Source organism: Eulemur rufifrons, chromosome 7, assembly GCF_041146395.1.
Source record: "Eulemur rufifrons isolate Redbay chromosome 7, OSU_ERuf_1, whole genome shotgun sequence".
Taxonomy (NCBI): Eukaryota; Metazoa; Chordata; class Mammalia; order Primates; family Lemuridae; genus Eulemur; species Eulemur rufifrons.
Genome location: NC_090989.1, coordinates 209,198,864 through 209,215,135, shown reverse-complemented (window position 1 = coordinate 209,215,135; position 16,272 = coordinate 209,198,864).

The following is a 16,272-nucleotide window of genomic DNA, read 5'->3' as shown; positions in this document are numbered from 1 at the left end:
GATAGAGGCCCCTGTGGGATGAGCCTTTGAGAGGAACACAGCACCTCCAGGGGCAGCCAGAGCTGTGCGGAGGAAATGGGAATTCTCAAACTTGATCCTCCCAGAAGCCCCCAAGCCCTTGGGAGAAGTCAGGCCGACAGCGTCAGAAACCATAGGATTCCAATAGGCGCCTTCACTCACTAAGCGCAATGGCAAAATTACACCACATCTCCCTTTTCTCATCTCTCCATCACACCTGCCCACTGCTTTCTACTTCTCCACTCCCTTGCCCCTCACCTGTCAATTGCTTTTCTCTCTGATCCACTTCAGAGAAAGTGGATTATTTCACTTTCAAAAGAAAATCTAAAAGAAACCAAACGTATAGTTGCACAGAAATTCCAGGGAAGGAAATGGGATGTTACCATCGACAACAGGGCTTTTTTCATGCTCCAAATTGGAAGCAATAATGCCACCCTTACTTCCTGCTGGCGGCGTCTTCAGTTAGTGTGGGCCTTTGAAGCAGCAGCCTGATATTACACGGAAAGTGCTGCGATGGGGTCCTATTCTGTGAACCAGTAATCACACTCCCAGGAATATGTGTTCAGCGATTCAATGGAAGTGAAAAACAAGTCACAGTCATGCCGATGTCCTTTGTAGTAGCATCCTCTATAATGACAAAAAGTAAGACGCAATTTATATGCCCAACAGTACCAACGCATTAGCAAACTGTTAAAGTGACTCAATAGGATACTATGTGTCCATTAAAAACAATAATTGTAAATACCACATGGAAACATGGAAAGCTCTGTATTTTTATATAAAAAGAACAGAACACAAAATTCTATCACCTGCTCATTACAACTATGTGAAGCCAGACTGGGAAAAAATACACAAAAATAAGACTCATTCTCTCTTACATCAGAGTGGTGAAAATACAAACTTCTCTTTGAAAAATATTTTAACAATGTTATACTGCCTTAAATAATACATAGGTAACTAGTATGGGTAAAAGACACGGAAACTTTGTTAGGGAGTCCAACATGAATCAATCATAATTCTTCACCCTCAATCTCACAAGGCATTTCTTTTCTGTATTTACCTGTATGATGTTTCTCTATCCTTCCCCTACCACCTCCCCCAAGATCGACTTAAAGGTAGGTAGCACATCCTGTTTACACTGGGCAGACCTGTTACACGGCTTCCATATGGTCCCATATGATCCAGGTGAGTTTGTCCCCCATCATGCCCCACATGGGGTCTGCTACCCCAGGGCCCATCTCCCCACTGTTCCATCAGCCACTTGCTCATCCCCAGGCCCTCACCTCCATCTCTGCCCGTGAGCACTTGAAATACCTTCGCCCTTCCCCTCCATCTCCAAACCCTGCCCACTCTCTGAGCCTATAACACTTTCCCTGACCTCCTCAGCCCTCCACAGTCTCTTCAAACTTCAAATTCCTACAGCACTGATCCTCTTGCCCATATGATCCATGGTATGTACTTGTTGCACAACTTCATCTTACCTGTCCGCTCTACTGTAAAACCGTGGAAGGTAGGAACCGTGTCTGTGCTTGGCCTCCAAGCAAAGCTCTTCACGGTGCTTTGCCCAGAGTTACTGAGTGACACTGCTAATTAAAGGTCAATAATAATGGCGGAAGGGAGTGCATGGGAACTGAGGCATAGATTTCCACATGTGATCTGCATCTCATCTACCTGTCAGGCACATATTCAAGCACCCAAAATTGATCCTCATTAACTATTACAAAATGCACATGGACATCCATAAACATGAAGCCATCTGTAGCTAATTTTTCCAACCTATTAACCAGCACAGATGAATATGTATTACTGATGGTATCTGTACTGGTTTTTATGATGTTCTAAAGTAGATTAAAAGCTATAGGCAATATTAGTAATAACCTAATTTATCAGTGAAGTAAATGTGTAGATTTAATGTTGTGGTTATAAAGAATAGCACAAAAAATTTTTTGAAAATAAATGTTTTGAGTAATTTTATCTGACATATTAAACCATGAAAAGATCTGAGTTAGAATTGCTTAATAGAACGCACACTTATGCATACATATTAAATGAATCATATTTGCGACTTCTCAAAAACTAGAGTTTTACATATTTCTAAATGGGAAATTGAAGCTGTACAATTAGTATAATATGTTGCAGATGCATAAATCATTGATTATATAAAAGGCAGAGTAATCTGGTTAAGAGAAATTGAGCTAGAGGGTTAGGAAGATTGGGGTTCAAAATTCAGTCTTCTTTGAGACCTGGAGGAAGTTACTAAACCTGCTTGTGCTTCAAATTCCTCGTTTAAAAATGACCTGACATTGCCATCATCACAACATTACTCTGAAAATTAAATAAGGGGTATCATATATGCAAAGCACTTAGCACAGTTCTAGTACATGGAAAGTAGTCAATAAAACATATATCTTGTTATTGTCATTATTGTCATTATCATAAAGGAATGTCATCACAAATGTATTATTCTTAGCATGTCACCCCATACCAAAGTTACTATGAAGCTTATGAAGCTTTTCAGCTGGATAGTAGCAAAGACAATCTTTACAGCCCTCCTGTTATAATGAACCCCGGCTAATGTCCCCACTGCAACCAACAGAACTCTATTAATAGGAGAGAGCCTGCACTTAGTGGAGTAGTGCTGCAGCAAGGAAACATCTTTTCAAGAAATCATAAATATTATTGATCTATTTTTCTTTCTCTGACTCAAGAAAGCTAACTGGAAGCATGTTTGATCCTAATGGATGGGTGGTGAAGGAGAGGGGGCTGCTTTCCCTGAATCGGTCGGAGAAGGCTTATCTCAACATGTCACCCGTATGCAGGAACTTTACCTCCCTGCCCAGGGAACCTCTTAAATGGCCAGGCTGTGTCCCTAAATGCAGGCTATTACATCGGTCCTTAATACACCACCTGAAAAAATATTCAGCCTTAATTGAGCTTGACAGTCTCCAAACACAGCGCCATTTAAGCGACAAGGATTGAGTTTGTTTTCAATACGAGAAAGAATGGCAATTTGAAGGAAAAGGAAACGGTTCAAGAATGCAATCTCCCATTGCGGTGTTTTTGGAGGCAACTAATGAGAAAGAGAGACAGAGAAGAAAGCAAAAACCAACAAAAAAATGTTTATCCAAAATCCTCTTGGAAGCAATCTCAGTCCTGCACCAAAGATATCATGAGGGTAGAAGAAAATAAGAAAATGATTTAGGACATTCTATATAATAACGATGATGATGTCTTTATAACTGCACATAGCAGAGCAATGTTTACTCTTTTAATTTTCAAAGTACTGCTTTTTATCCCACTTTCATCATAAATATGCAAGAAAGGTATCTTGAAAGCTTGAGTGGCCCCACAATGACCAAACTGAAAGGCCACTTCTCCAGGTCTCTGGCCCTCTGAGAACCTTCTGATGCTGCCCACCCCTCTGGTGCTGTTTCCCCTGGCTTTGGAGACTTCCCTAGTCTCATGACACCTCTCTCATCCTGCTCCTGCCTCCTAAATGTGCAAATCTTCTTAAAGTGCACACTTCTCTCTCTCTGTGTCTGTACCCTTTTCCTTTAGGAGTGACCTCACCTCTCCCTGCATCAGCTATCAACACTATGGAAAAGATTCCAGAGCCACATTCTGAGCTCCATTCTCTTCCTGAGCACCAATTCTGTGTCTGAGGTGGCTTCCTGGAGAAGGTGGATTTGAATTGGGTTTGGAAGCTCATCGTATTCAAATAGTCAAAGAAGTGGAATTGGGAAAGGAGTATTAGAGATGGGACTACTAGACCAGGGGCAGGGATACAACGAAGATTTGGATGACACCGAAGATATCCAAGGGATTCTTATTCTTTTTTAAAAGTGGGAAGAGGACTTTTCCATCTTCTGGGGTATTTGTTTTTCTAAATGCTGGGACACTTTCTAGTACTTACTATCCAAAGTTTAGAAATGAGTCAAAGAACACATAAACCCTTCCTTCATCCTGTCCTCTAATGAAGTCATAAAGAATGTCACAGCTCCCCGGAGGCCCCATTTCCAGAAGTCTCACCTCCCCAAACACCACCCCGATTCCCTAACCTCACCAAAAATGCCCAGGGCTCTCTGAGCACTCCTGGTCTGATGCTATGTGTTTCCACTTCCAGTTTTAAAGCAGTTGTTTGACTCCTGCTGAGTTTGACTGCTAGTCTTTAAACTCTTTCTTGCAAAGAAAGATCACTTTACCACTTTCAGAATTTTGATTGCAGTGAACAGGAATTTCAGTGGGTAACGATGGGTATCCTCTCCTGATACCTGTCCTGTGGCTTATTACACAAACTTTGATGCTGAGTCTGCAGAAAAGACAATGCTTTCTAAGATTTTAGTAAAAGAAAGAAAAATGACATTGTGAAACTTATTAGCTCTCATTCCATTAACAGTACAAAGCATGATCAGTACTTTCCTGAAACAGAAAATAACAACAGGATAAATTCTTTCAGTGGGCCCCAAACTGGAAATAATCTAACCTTAACCCATGTATTTTGCAAAAATAATTTATCTTCAAGGAGAGACATCACTTAATGCCAATTATGCAGCATGCAAGAAGAGATATAGCACCATGTAATATGCCCGTATGCAAAATTAGGAAAATTATCACTTTTGGTAATCTACAACTATTGAATATATTTCAAGGTCCATGGCTTAGATCAGAATGTTTGATCTTTATCTCCCTATGTGTCTATCTCTGAATGTATGAGCATGTGCTAAACATATTTTAATCTATTCTTTGGTCCACTCCCACCTATTTCACTCTAAAATATATATTTTAAAGGTAGTTATAGAGTTCATGGTCTAAAGGTAGAATAAGAGCATTGTTTGCCTACCAACACTCTGTGTTCTCTAATTTGCTTTAGGATTAGATACAGTATATACAGTATGTCATATAGTATATCATAAATCCATTTCAGACACCATTTTTCCACTTTCCATTACAACTACCTTAGTATTTTCTTTACCAAAAAATTTTTAATGTCCACTGTTAAAGTATAATCCATATGCTAGTTACTAGGCTTTTAAAAACAAATTTACCAACATCTGCTTTGGATGATGATGGCATAGTTCCAAAACTAACTAGGAAATAAGATAAAATACTAAAACATTTACTTGAAGGTATTGAAGAGCTGCCAAGGTAACCAAGACTTGAGAGGGTACAAGAGCCTCAAGAGAAGGGGACTGTAGGGACGTGAGCTAACCTTCTGTGTGTTGCCTTTCCCATCAGGACATTTGCGAGTCCTGCCTTTATCACGGGCTAAAATCTGAAAAACTGGGCAGACAGCTATGGCTAAGAGATAAAGAAGCAACTAGAACATTGGGGAAATCTCACAGGAATAGAGGAAAAAATAGAATTTGGAGCTTTTCTTAGTCCATTAGGGTAGCTATTGAAAAATACCTGAAACTGGGTAATTTATAAGCAATAGAAATTTATTCCCCACCATTCTGGAGGCTGAGAATCCAAGACCAAGGTGCTGGCAGGTTCAGTGTCTGGTGAAGGCTCGTCCTCAATGATGGTGCCATCTGGGTGTCCTCATGGCAGACAGAAGAGCAGACGAGAGCAAATCCACTGCCTCAAGCCCTTTATAAGGGATCAATCCCATACGTGAGGGAAAAGCCCTTATGGCCTCATCACCTCCTAAAGGCCCCATCTTTTAACACTGTTGCATTGGAGGTTAAGTTTCAACATAAATTTAGGAAGGGACACAAATATTCAAACCACAGCACAGCTACCTGGCAGGCAGTGTAGAGTGCCCAAGAACCTGGAGCAAAGGGAGCACAGGAACCAATCATAAAGATGCTCAGAGCAAGAAGCTAAAAAGGTCAGCAGAGAACTGCTGAAAATATACTAGAGTTTTCAACAATCTGATGCACTAATAAGACAAAAATTTCAGTTTAGGAACAATCAAAATAAAAGGACTCCAGTAAGTTCCTCAGGCCTTCAGTGTAGATTGTCAGTAAGCTATACTCTAGGAGTAGGGATGAACAAGGGGTAGGTGGAACCATACCAATTCTGCAACCTAGGCTTGAGTCAACTCTGTACCTGATTAGATTAAGGTAATCTGCTCCCATCCAACCTTCCTATCAGAGGGTGTGGTGAGGACTTCTAGAAGAAGTTGACATTGTTCTGAGTCTCCACAGTTTTCATATACACTGTTTGGCATTCAAATAAAAACCATCAGACATGCCAAAAAGAGAGAGAGAGAGAGAGAGAGAGAAACAAGAGAATAAAAATACAAAAGAAACAAATCCACAAATGGTCCCATTATTTGACTTATTAAATGACATAGATTTTAAATTACTATGATTAATACTTTTCAAAAAGGTATGGGACAATATGTGAATTTCACCAGAGACTTGTAATATCAAATAGAAAACACATCAAATAAAATTTCCAGAACTAAAAATTATGATAATTGAAATTAAGAACTCAATAGATAGGTTTTATAGCAGGTTAAATATAACAAAAGAGGAATTGGTGACTTGGAAGACAGATGGGTATAAAATATCTAGGCTGAATCACAGAAGGCAAAAAGAGTAGAAAACACAGACAAGAGCATTAGTGAAATATGGTACACTGTGAAAAGGTCTGACACATCATAACTGAATCCCAGAAGGGGATGAGAGTTAGATTGGAACAGAAAAAAATGTTTGACTAGATAATAGCTAAGAATGTTCCAAGACTTCTAAATTACAACAAACACAGTTTTAAGAAGCGCATGATTAATCTAATAAAATCAAAATTAGATACACCATAGCAAAAACAATGCAAAGCAAAGGCAAAGAAAAAGTCTTTAGAAGAGCTAGAGATAAAAGACATGGTACTTTCAAACAAGCAACAGCAAGACTAACAATTGAGTTTTCAGTAGAAAAATATAGAAAATAATGGGATACCATCTTCAAAGCACTAACAAAAATAAATGACAATCTAGACTCCCATATGCAGGGAAAATATCCTTCAAAAATGAAGATGAAATAAAAGATTTTTCAGACAAACAAAAATTGAGAGAATTAATCACCAGTAGGCCTACATTAAAAGATACACTAAAGGAAATTCTTCAAGTAGAAGGGAAAATGATCCAGGTAGAAACAAGGAAAGAATACAAGAAAGAATAAAGAAAACCAGAAAAGGTAAAAATCAGTAAAATAAAAGTAAATATTGACAGTAAAATCAATACTAATAATGTCTTGTGGAGTTACAATACCTGTAAAACCAACAATATAGCAACAATAATGCAAAAGATGAGACAGCTGAAGTTAAACTATTTGAAAGTTCAGCATTATCAGGCATGAGGATAAACCAAGGGAGCTTATTGTAATGTGATTTAGGGTAACCACTAAATAATAGTAAAAGAATATATGACTAATTAATAAAGGGGGAAAATAAAATAAAATTGAAACAGAAGTCAGAATAAAGTTGATACCAACCAAAACCAGATAAGATCATTAAAAGAAAAGAAAATTATGATCAATCTTTCCTGTGAACACAGATGCAAAAATTCTTAACAAAATAATAACATGCCCAGCTATGCATAAAAAGGGAAATACATCATCCCTAAATGCATTTTATTTCAGGAATGCAAATGTGGTTAACATTAAAAAATCAAAGCTGTGCACAGTGGCTCCCCAGCACTTTGGGAGGCCGAGACAGGAGGATTGCTTAAGGCCAGGAGTTCAAGACCAAGCCTGGGCAATATAGCAAGACCCCATCTCTACAAAAATTTTAAAAATTAGCTGGATATGGTGGCTCCCTCCTGTAGTCCCAGCTACTCGGGAGGTTTAGGTGGGAGGACTGCTCGAGCCCAGGATTTGCTATGATGGCATCACTGCTCTCCAGCCTAGGTGATAGAGCAAGACCTTGTCTCAAAAATAAATAAATAAATAAATAAATCACTCAATGTAATTCCCACATTAACAGAAAAAGAAAAAAAAAGGAGAAAACTTGTAGACATAGAAAGTACATTTGATAGCATTTAATACCTATTCATCGTTTAAAACAAACTATTGGAAACTAGGGATAAAGTGAAACTTTCTTAATTTCAAGAAAAGTACCTACAAAAAGTCCACGGCATACATCATATTTCATGGTGAAATACTGAAAGCTTTCCTTTTGCACCAGAGAGTGACAACTTCCTGGTAAAGCTATCACCTCTTCTATTTAAGATTGTACTGAGGGTCCTAGAAAGAAAAAATAAAGGTGTATAGTGATAAAAGGAAGAAATATTTTATATAAATCATATCATTTTTCAAAAGATATGATTATGTAGTAGAAAAAATTCACAAAAGAATCTACAGATAAACTATTAGAATTAATCAGTGAATTTAGTAAATTCACTGGATCACTATAATAAAATACATTGTATACATCTTGTATTATCCTGGATGGAGCTGGAGCCCATTCTCTTAAGTGAAGTATTACAAGAATGGAAAAACAAACACCACATATACTCACCATCTAATTGGTACTAATGGATCAACACTTATGTGCACATATGGAAGTAACATTCATCAGGTGTTGGGCAGGTGGGAGCAGGGAGAAGAGGATGGGTATATCACACCCAATGGGTGCAGTGCGCACTGTCTGGAGGATGGACATGCATGTAGCTCTGACTCGGGCAGTGCAAAGGCAATATATGTAACCTAAAGGTTTGTACCCCTGTAATATTCTGAAATAAAAAGCCCTTGTAGTTCTCAAAAAATATATATGCTGTATAATATGCTATACTATACAAAATATATTATGCAAAATATACTGATCACTATACAAAAATCAATTGTGGAATGCAAATTAAAATCACAGTGAAATGCCACCAAATATCCATCAGAATTGCTAAATGGAACAAAAACAAGTATGTAAAATATTGGCAATGATATGAAGCAGCAGGAATTCTCATATACTGCTGTGGGAATCTAAATTTATACAATTACTTTGAAAAAACACTTAGTAGTATCTAATGAAGCCTAACAGACTCATACCCAATGAACCAGCAATTTCACTCCTAAATGTATACACCATAGAAATGCATGCATATGTGTGTATTCCCCAAAAAACTTGAATACAAATACTCATAGCAGAATCACTTGCAATAGTCAAAAACCAGAAACAACCAATTTTTCTATCAATAATACAATGGATTAAAATATTTGGCATATTAATAGAATGTAATATTATTATTTTTTTGTCATTTCCCTGTATATTTAGTAAATGATGTACTAGTTATCTATTGCTGCATAAAAAATTACCCCTAAATGTAGCAGTTTAAAACAACACACATTTATTATCTCACAGTTTCTGTGGGTCAGGAATCCAGGCATGACTTAGATGCATGCTCCAGCTCAGAGTCTCTCACAAGGCTGCAATCTTCTCGAGGTTCCGTTGGAAAGGATCCACTTCCTAGGTTACTCACATGATTGCTGGCAGGATGTCTCAGGATACAAAATCAATACACACAAATCAGAGGCATTCATATATGCCATAACAGTCAAACTGAGAACCAAATCAAAGACTCAATACCCTTCACAATAGCAACAAAGAAAATAAAGTCCCTAGGAATACGTTTAACTAAGGAGGTAAAAGACCTCTACAGGGAGAACTATGAAACACTGAGGAAGGAAATTGCAGAGCATGTAAACAGGTGGAAAACCATACCACGCTTGTGGATCAGAAGAATCAACGTTGTTAAAATGTCTATACTACCCAAAGTGATCTACAGATTCAATGCAATCCCTACAAAACTACCAACATCATTTTTCACAGATATAGAAAAAATAATTTTATGCTTTGTATGGAAGTAGAGAAGACCCCGTTTAGCAAAAGCAATTTTAGGCAATAAGAGCAAAATGGGAGGTATTAATTTACCAGACTTCAAACTATACTACAAGGCTGCGGTTATTAAAACAGCTTGGTATTGGCACAAGAACAGGGACACGGACCAGTGGAACAGAATTGAGAATCCAGATATAAAACCATCCTCATATAGCCATCTAATCTTTGACAAAGCAGACAAAAACACACTCTGGAAAAAAGACTCCTTATTCAATAAATGGGAAAACTGGATAGCCACATGTAGAAGACTGAAACAGGCCCCACAACTTTCACCTCTCACAAAAATCAAATCACGGTGGATAACAGACTTAAACCTTAGGTGTGAAACTATTAGAATTCTAGAAGAAAATGTGGGAAAGACTCTTATAGACATTGGCCTAGGCAAAGAATTTATGAAGAAGACCCCAAAGGCAATCACAGCAACAGCAAAAATAAATAAATGGGACCTGATTAAATTAAAAAGCTTCTGCACAGCCAAAGAAACTGCCATGAGAGTAAATAAACAACCTACAGAATGGGAAAAAATTTTCGCATGCTACACATAAGATAAAGGACTGATAACTAGAATCTATTTAGAACTCAGGAAAATCAGCAAGAAAAAAATCAAACAACCCTATCAAAAAGTGGGTAAAGGACATGAACAGAAATTTTTCAAAAGAAGACAGAAGAATGTCCAACAAACATATGAAAAAATGTTCAACATCTCTAATCATCAGGGAAATGCAAATCAGAATGGAATATTATTATACAACCATCTGAATAAACCACCCAGATCTACGTGGCTGTCACAAATATAATGCTGAATGAGAGAAGCCACACTTAAAAAACACATATTTTAGGACTCCATTTGTATCTAGTTAAAAAAAAAAAAAAGGCAAAACAAATCTACAGTGGTAAAAGTCAGAATAGTGATTATGTTTTGGGAGGGTGGTTTGGGGGGGCACATCACAAAGGAGGCTTCGGGGTGCTGGAAACATTGTATATCCTGATCTGGGAGGTGGGTAAATGGGTGGGCTGTCCTGTCAAACATGCATTGAGCTGCACACTTAGGATCTGTGCATTTCTATATGAATGCTATCCTTTAAGAAAAATTTATAAGGTCCATCAATAAAAATAACCATTCCTTTAGTGAATGTCTTTTATGAACAAGAAATTCTGCTAAGATTTATGAAAAATGCAAGATGGCTGGAAGGGAAGGGGTAAATAAGCTGATTGGGTGAGCATGTAGATGTGAAAATATGAGTTAGAGCAGGGACAAGTGGGGGGAGTGGGGAGTGGGGAGTGGGCATACGCACTTAGAGCTCTAAGCCTGCAGACCCCAGGGCCTGTGTGGATTTCAATCCTTCATACTTTCAGTAAGATACCCAGAACTGTGGAGGGAGAATTGTTGCACAAAGTGCTTGGCACATTGTAAGTTCTTAGGAAGTATTAGCTACTATTTATCAGCTCCTGTCTTGTAATTTGGGAAGATGTGTGTAATAGATGAGGCCCCCTCAACAGGCTCACACAACTTGGGGGACATAGACAAGTAAACAACTAGCTATACCCAGCCCAATAAAAACTGTGGACCTGTGGACAGAGAGTGGGGAACAATTTATTCTAGTTAGAAAAATCAGAGGAGGAAACCTTTGAATTTCAAAGAAGCATGGAAATTTGCCAAGCCCAGGAAAAGCTGCAGCAAAGGAAAGGGAGGGGAAAAAAAGTAAAACAAACAAATAAACAAAAAACCCTGCATCTAAGCAGAGGCAACAGCATGAGTCAAAACAATAAAACCTATCAAAAAAATAATAATAAAAACCTTCAAAACTTAGCTATATTTGGAAAACAGCAATGTGGTTCAATGTAAAATAGAAACTAATTTAACACGGAAATGGATACAAATCAACTAGCATATTAACAAAAATGATATAATACATTTCAAAACTGAGTAATGAATATTTAAATATCTCTTCATTTACTCATTCTAGTCTTGTAATCTTTAGTCATTTATTAGCTGTCAAAAAGGACAGTGGGTTATTTCTGCCAGTTAAAAAAGGCAACCATGAAGAGTTGTCCCTAGCCTCAAGCTGGCAATGCGAGCTCCAAGATAGAAAAGAATTGTGGTGGTCAATTAATTCTAAAGCGCCAGTCCATTCTCTAATTACTTTGACCTACATGACAGATGTAGATTTAGAAGCAATTTGTGAGTTACATGAACCATGGCCATCTAGGTACTGCCTCTGTGCTGCGAAGACCGGAGAGGTGCTCAGACCGTGGAAGGAAACAAACACGATCTGTTCATCATTAAAAGCAGAGGGCTTCTCTGAAGTCACAGGCAGAAGCAGCATTCTGCCTGGCATTTCTTAGTCACCATTAACTCCCAGCCCCACCAAATGCTAGCCATCCGGTTTAATGATTTTTATCCACGTGATCCTAGCTCCACCCAGGACATTGACTGCCAGCCACGGAGAGCAATCTGACACACGATGGTGTGATTTAGTTAGCATCGATGGTGCACTCCAAGTGGGAAACCCAATCTCCTGCGATGCCTCTGGGAGAGTATCACAGCACCACTGACTTCTGACACGGGGAACCTGGGGGCCCAGCACGGAGCTGGAGTGATGGGAAGGCAGGAAGGAAAGGAAGGGAGATGGAGGGGAAAGCAGAGACTGGAGGATCTGCAGTTCTTCACCCGCCATTCACAGACATTTCATTTGGTTCTTATAACTTGTCCGGCTCTTTCTAAGGCCCTGGGAATAAATTACTGAACATAAATTTGATTCTGGCCCTTTCGGGTTCAAATTCTAGATGGAGAGAAAGCAGCATGAACAACTGTGAGACGATGTGGCACGTGCTACAATACAGATGGGTACAATGCCCAGTGGGAGAATGAGGAAGGGATGCTCAGACCTTCCCAGTCTGTGGCCTAGGGCAGAAGAAACACCACTGGAGCTGCGCAGAGAGGATGAATGGGAGTTTGACCATCATAGCAACGTGCACAAAGATGCTGAAGCATGCCCGTGTGCAGCCCTGTATCTCTGCGTTGGTCCTGCCACAAACTACTTGGATCATCCCAAAAGCATCATCTATGCCAGTTCCTTCTAAGGTGGGGAAGGTTACCATACCCCTGCCAGAAAATACTTCCATGATCCCAGGGCCAGGACCGATGGCTGTCTTGGGATAATAAGGACATAGGGCTCCATGGGCAGAGCTGCAGGTCAGGACTCCAAAGAAGCCCTTTGTTCTTTTCTGGTCGCCAGCTCCTTCCAGCCTCCTCAGGAGCCTGGTCGCTCTCCTGTGACACACTCAGTGGGAAACCCCAACAGTGTGATTGGTAGGATTTGTTCCGTTCCTAGAATCTTACCTTTGAAGGTCATGAGTCGTTCCCAGTCACCAATTTTGCACTGATGATAAATTTCTAAATACTAACCACTTGGAAACTCAATGTAAGCATCTGATTTGTAGACTGTATCACTTAATTGAAAATGAAATTGATTATTTACTTAAGTACATAATCCTAATTTTCTGTCAATGAATTAAAAAGCAAAGAAAAACCTACCACGCCTCTTATCCCTAAGGAGATTCAGTGTCTTTATGGGGGATTTAAGAGGTGAATTCAGTAAAGTTAGTAAGTACTCAGGCTTCCTGAACTTTAGAGGTGCTCTCTAAACATTGGAAGTCATTGATTTGAGCTAATTTTTTTCCTGCCATGGAATTTTGAATTTAATACATTTTTATTATAATCAAATTATTTCAACCTTGCAAATGAGTGCCAAAAATGTGCCAAGTCTTAAAGATGACTTTTTAGAAGTCTACTAGCTTTAAAATATTAGGCATCAATTCAAAATTTCTCTGAGCTAGGAGATAATGGTGTTTCCAAAAAATAAAAAAGAAATATAATTTGTTTCCAGAATTTAAAAGGACAAATTCTTAAAAATACTTTCATCAGCTTTTAACATACAATACTAAGCCCTATCACATCCTGTCGTCAGTAATGCCAGTGACCTTGCACAAGGGGAAAAGGCATCAGATAACCCTCGACATGAAGATCCTCCTGTAGGATCATCCACAAGTAATTTGGACTCCAGGAAGCCTTCAAATCTTGATTTACACTGTGCCAAGCAAATTCTGGAGGATGCGAGAAGGACAAATGCTGAACTCTTATTCAAAAAGAGAAATCCTGCCACCGTTTAGCCTCTTCCACCCTGTTATTATAGGAATTTCTCTTGTGAAAGTATGACTGTGGCTCTCTTGATTTTCTCAGAATTGAGGATGACAAAAATAGCCTTTAATTAACCAGCTACAAAGTAGGATAATGGCTTTTCTTAACCTCCAGGCAATTGCCTTGCGCTGGTCTGACATGTGTACCTCCAAGGTCATCCCGCAGTCTTTCAGAACAGTAATTTATTTACTGCCACTTAAAAAGTTTTCCATGTTCAAGTAGTAGGGATGGAGTCCTGGGTGTGAGAGGGAAGGGGCCTGGCTCCCGAGAGCCAGCAGATTCATCTGAAGGTCCTGACCTGTGCGAAGCATGTCCTGGCCTGTAAACACGTCAGAATGACATTAGCTGTGTATTTACAAAGTATGCCCTGAGTGCGTCCATTATGCCTGGTCTAATGGAGCTGCATTCCTCTAAGTGCTTTTTAAGTTGTGTAGACAGCACAGCCAATATCCCTTCTGGGTACTCAGATGCTCCGCAGCCATAAATAGCAAGCTCGGCCCCCCAGGGTGATCCTGGGCTGCTCTGAGATCCACTGAGACAGGTGGCATGAGTCCAACTCCTCTTCTGTCACCATCTTGCCCAGTTGTCTGAGCCTCTGCTATCCTTGTTGGTTCAACTTTCCTAAACTGGAGAACAGAGAGCAAACAAAGGTCATCGTCCTTCCAGGTGACTTCCATCAGTAGAGGATCCCCTATCAACTCCCACAGTGCTAATTACCTTGCCTGCGCACTCTCATTTAATCTACCCCCATCCCTAACCCAATGAGTTAAGTGCTGTTACTACCACCATTATACAATGAGAAAGCTGAGAATTAGGGAGGTGAAATAATAGGCCTAAGGTTATAGAGCTAGCAGGTGCTGGAATTTGAACCAGGACTCTCTGAAATTCAAGCTAGACTTTCTTTCCTGTGAAGCTTGATGGTATTTTGGTTTTATATCTCACAGACCCCTGGAACTCAGAAGGATCATTAGGATTGTGTCATCTTCACTTTATAAGAGGGATTTTAACTAGCTAAGGTTAAATAGCTCGTGGTTGGCAAAGTCTGACTCAATTCAAAACTCCTGTCTCAGGACTTCTCTATGCCCCTGAACAAACTCTTACCTGATTTCCTTAAGAGAAAAGATCTAAAGACTTAAGAAGGTCAGTTGGGATACGTATAAGTGTAAATCAGCAGCAATCAAAATGTGATTATAGGATGATTCTAATTTGTTAAAAAATAAAAATTATCTTTGTCATCTATTTGTTTTCCTTAGCTATTAATATTTCATAGTCATTCATTTTGAACATTTTCCCTTTCTTGTGACAAGTCAATTATCTAACCAAGATCGTCCACCTTCATTAAAATCAGCAGGGTTTCCAGCAAGCGATAATGGACTAGACGTTTTTCTAAGTTTATGTGTTTGCATATGTGTGTTTATATATCCATATGCATATGTATACACATTATATAGCATTTTCATATCTAGAATGGAAAATTGGCCAACACTTTCAAACACAAATGCCATTAAATTTAGGCTCAAAAATAACTTACACTGATAATAATAGAAGTAATATTTAAGCAGAGTGACCTGTAAATATTCTCAATAAGCATTCGTGGAATGAATAAATTACCCACTGAGCACCTCCTCTGGTTAAAAATAGAATTCTAATTTGTAAAACTTTAACTTGCATTTACTCACTGGGCTTTTAGTTGTGATTGATAATACATTAATCATATGTAAAATCTCCTAAAGTTTCAATGTGTGCCAGCAAAAATATGTCCTCCAACACTGGAAAGAGACAAAACTTTCTAGAAAAAAAAAAGTGCACAGATATTCTTGAGAACTACTCTGAGGCTTGGAAAAAAAAAAAAAATCCCAGCATATTCAGGAAGAAAAAGCAGGAAGTAGTCCATTTTATCAATATAGAGTGAAATAGACTAATGGATTTGATTCCACTATATTAGCGGTGAAATATGAGGACAAGAGAAATCCACTGTCACCTACCTCTCCCAGAAGATGCCAGAGAATGCATACTTAGCACTCTACACTATTTCAGGAAGTCCAAATGAGCCTTGCAACCCATAGGAGTATATACATATATATCTATCTCCCGTGTTTGCAGATTATCTCTCTTTTACACTTGGTACAGAAACACAATTTCAGTGTACTGAAAAGTTCTGTGAGAACCCAAATTTCCTAGCCTTTGGATACACCTGGCACAGAGCCCTAGATCCTAGG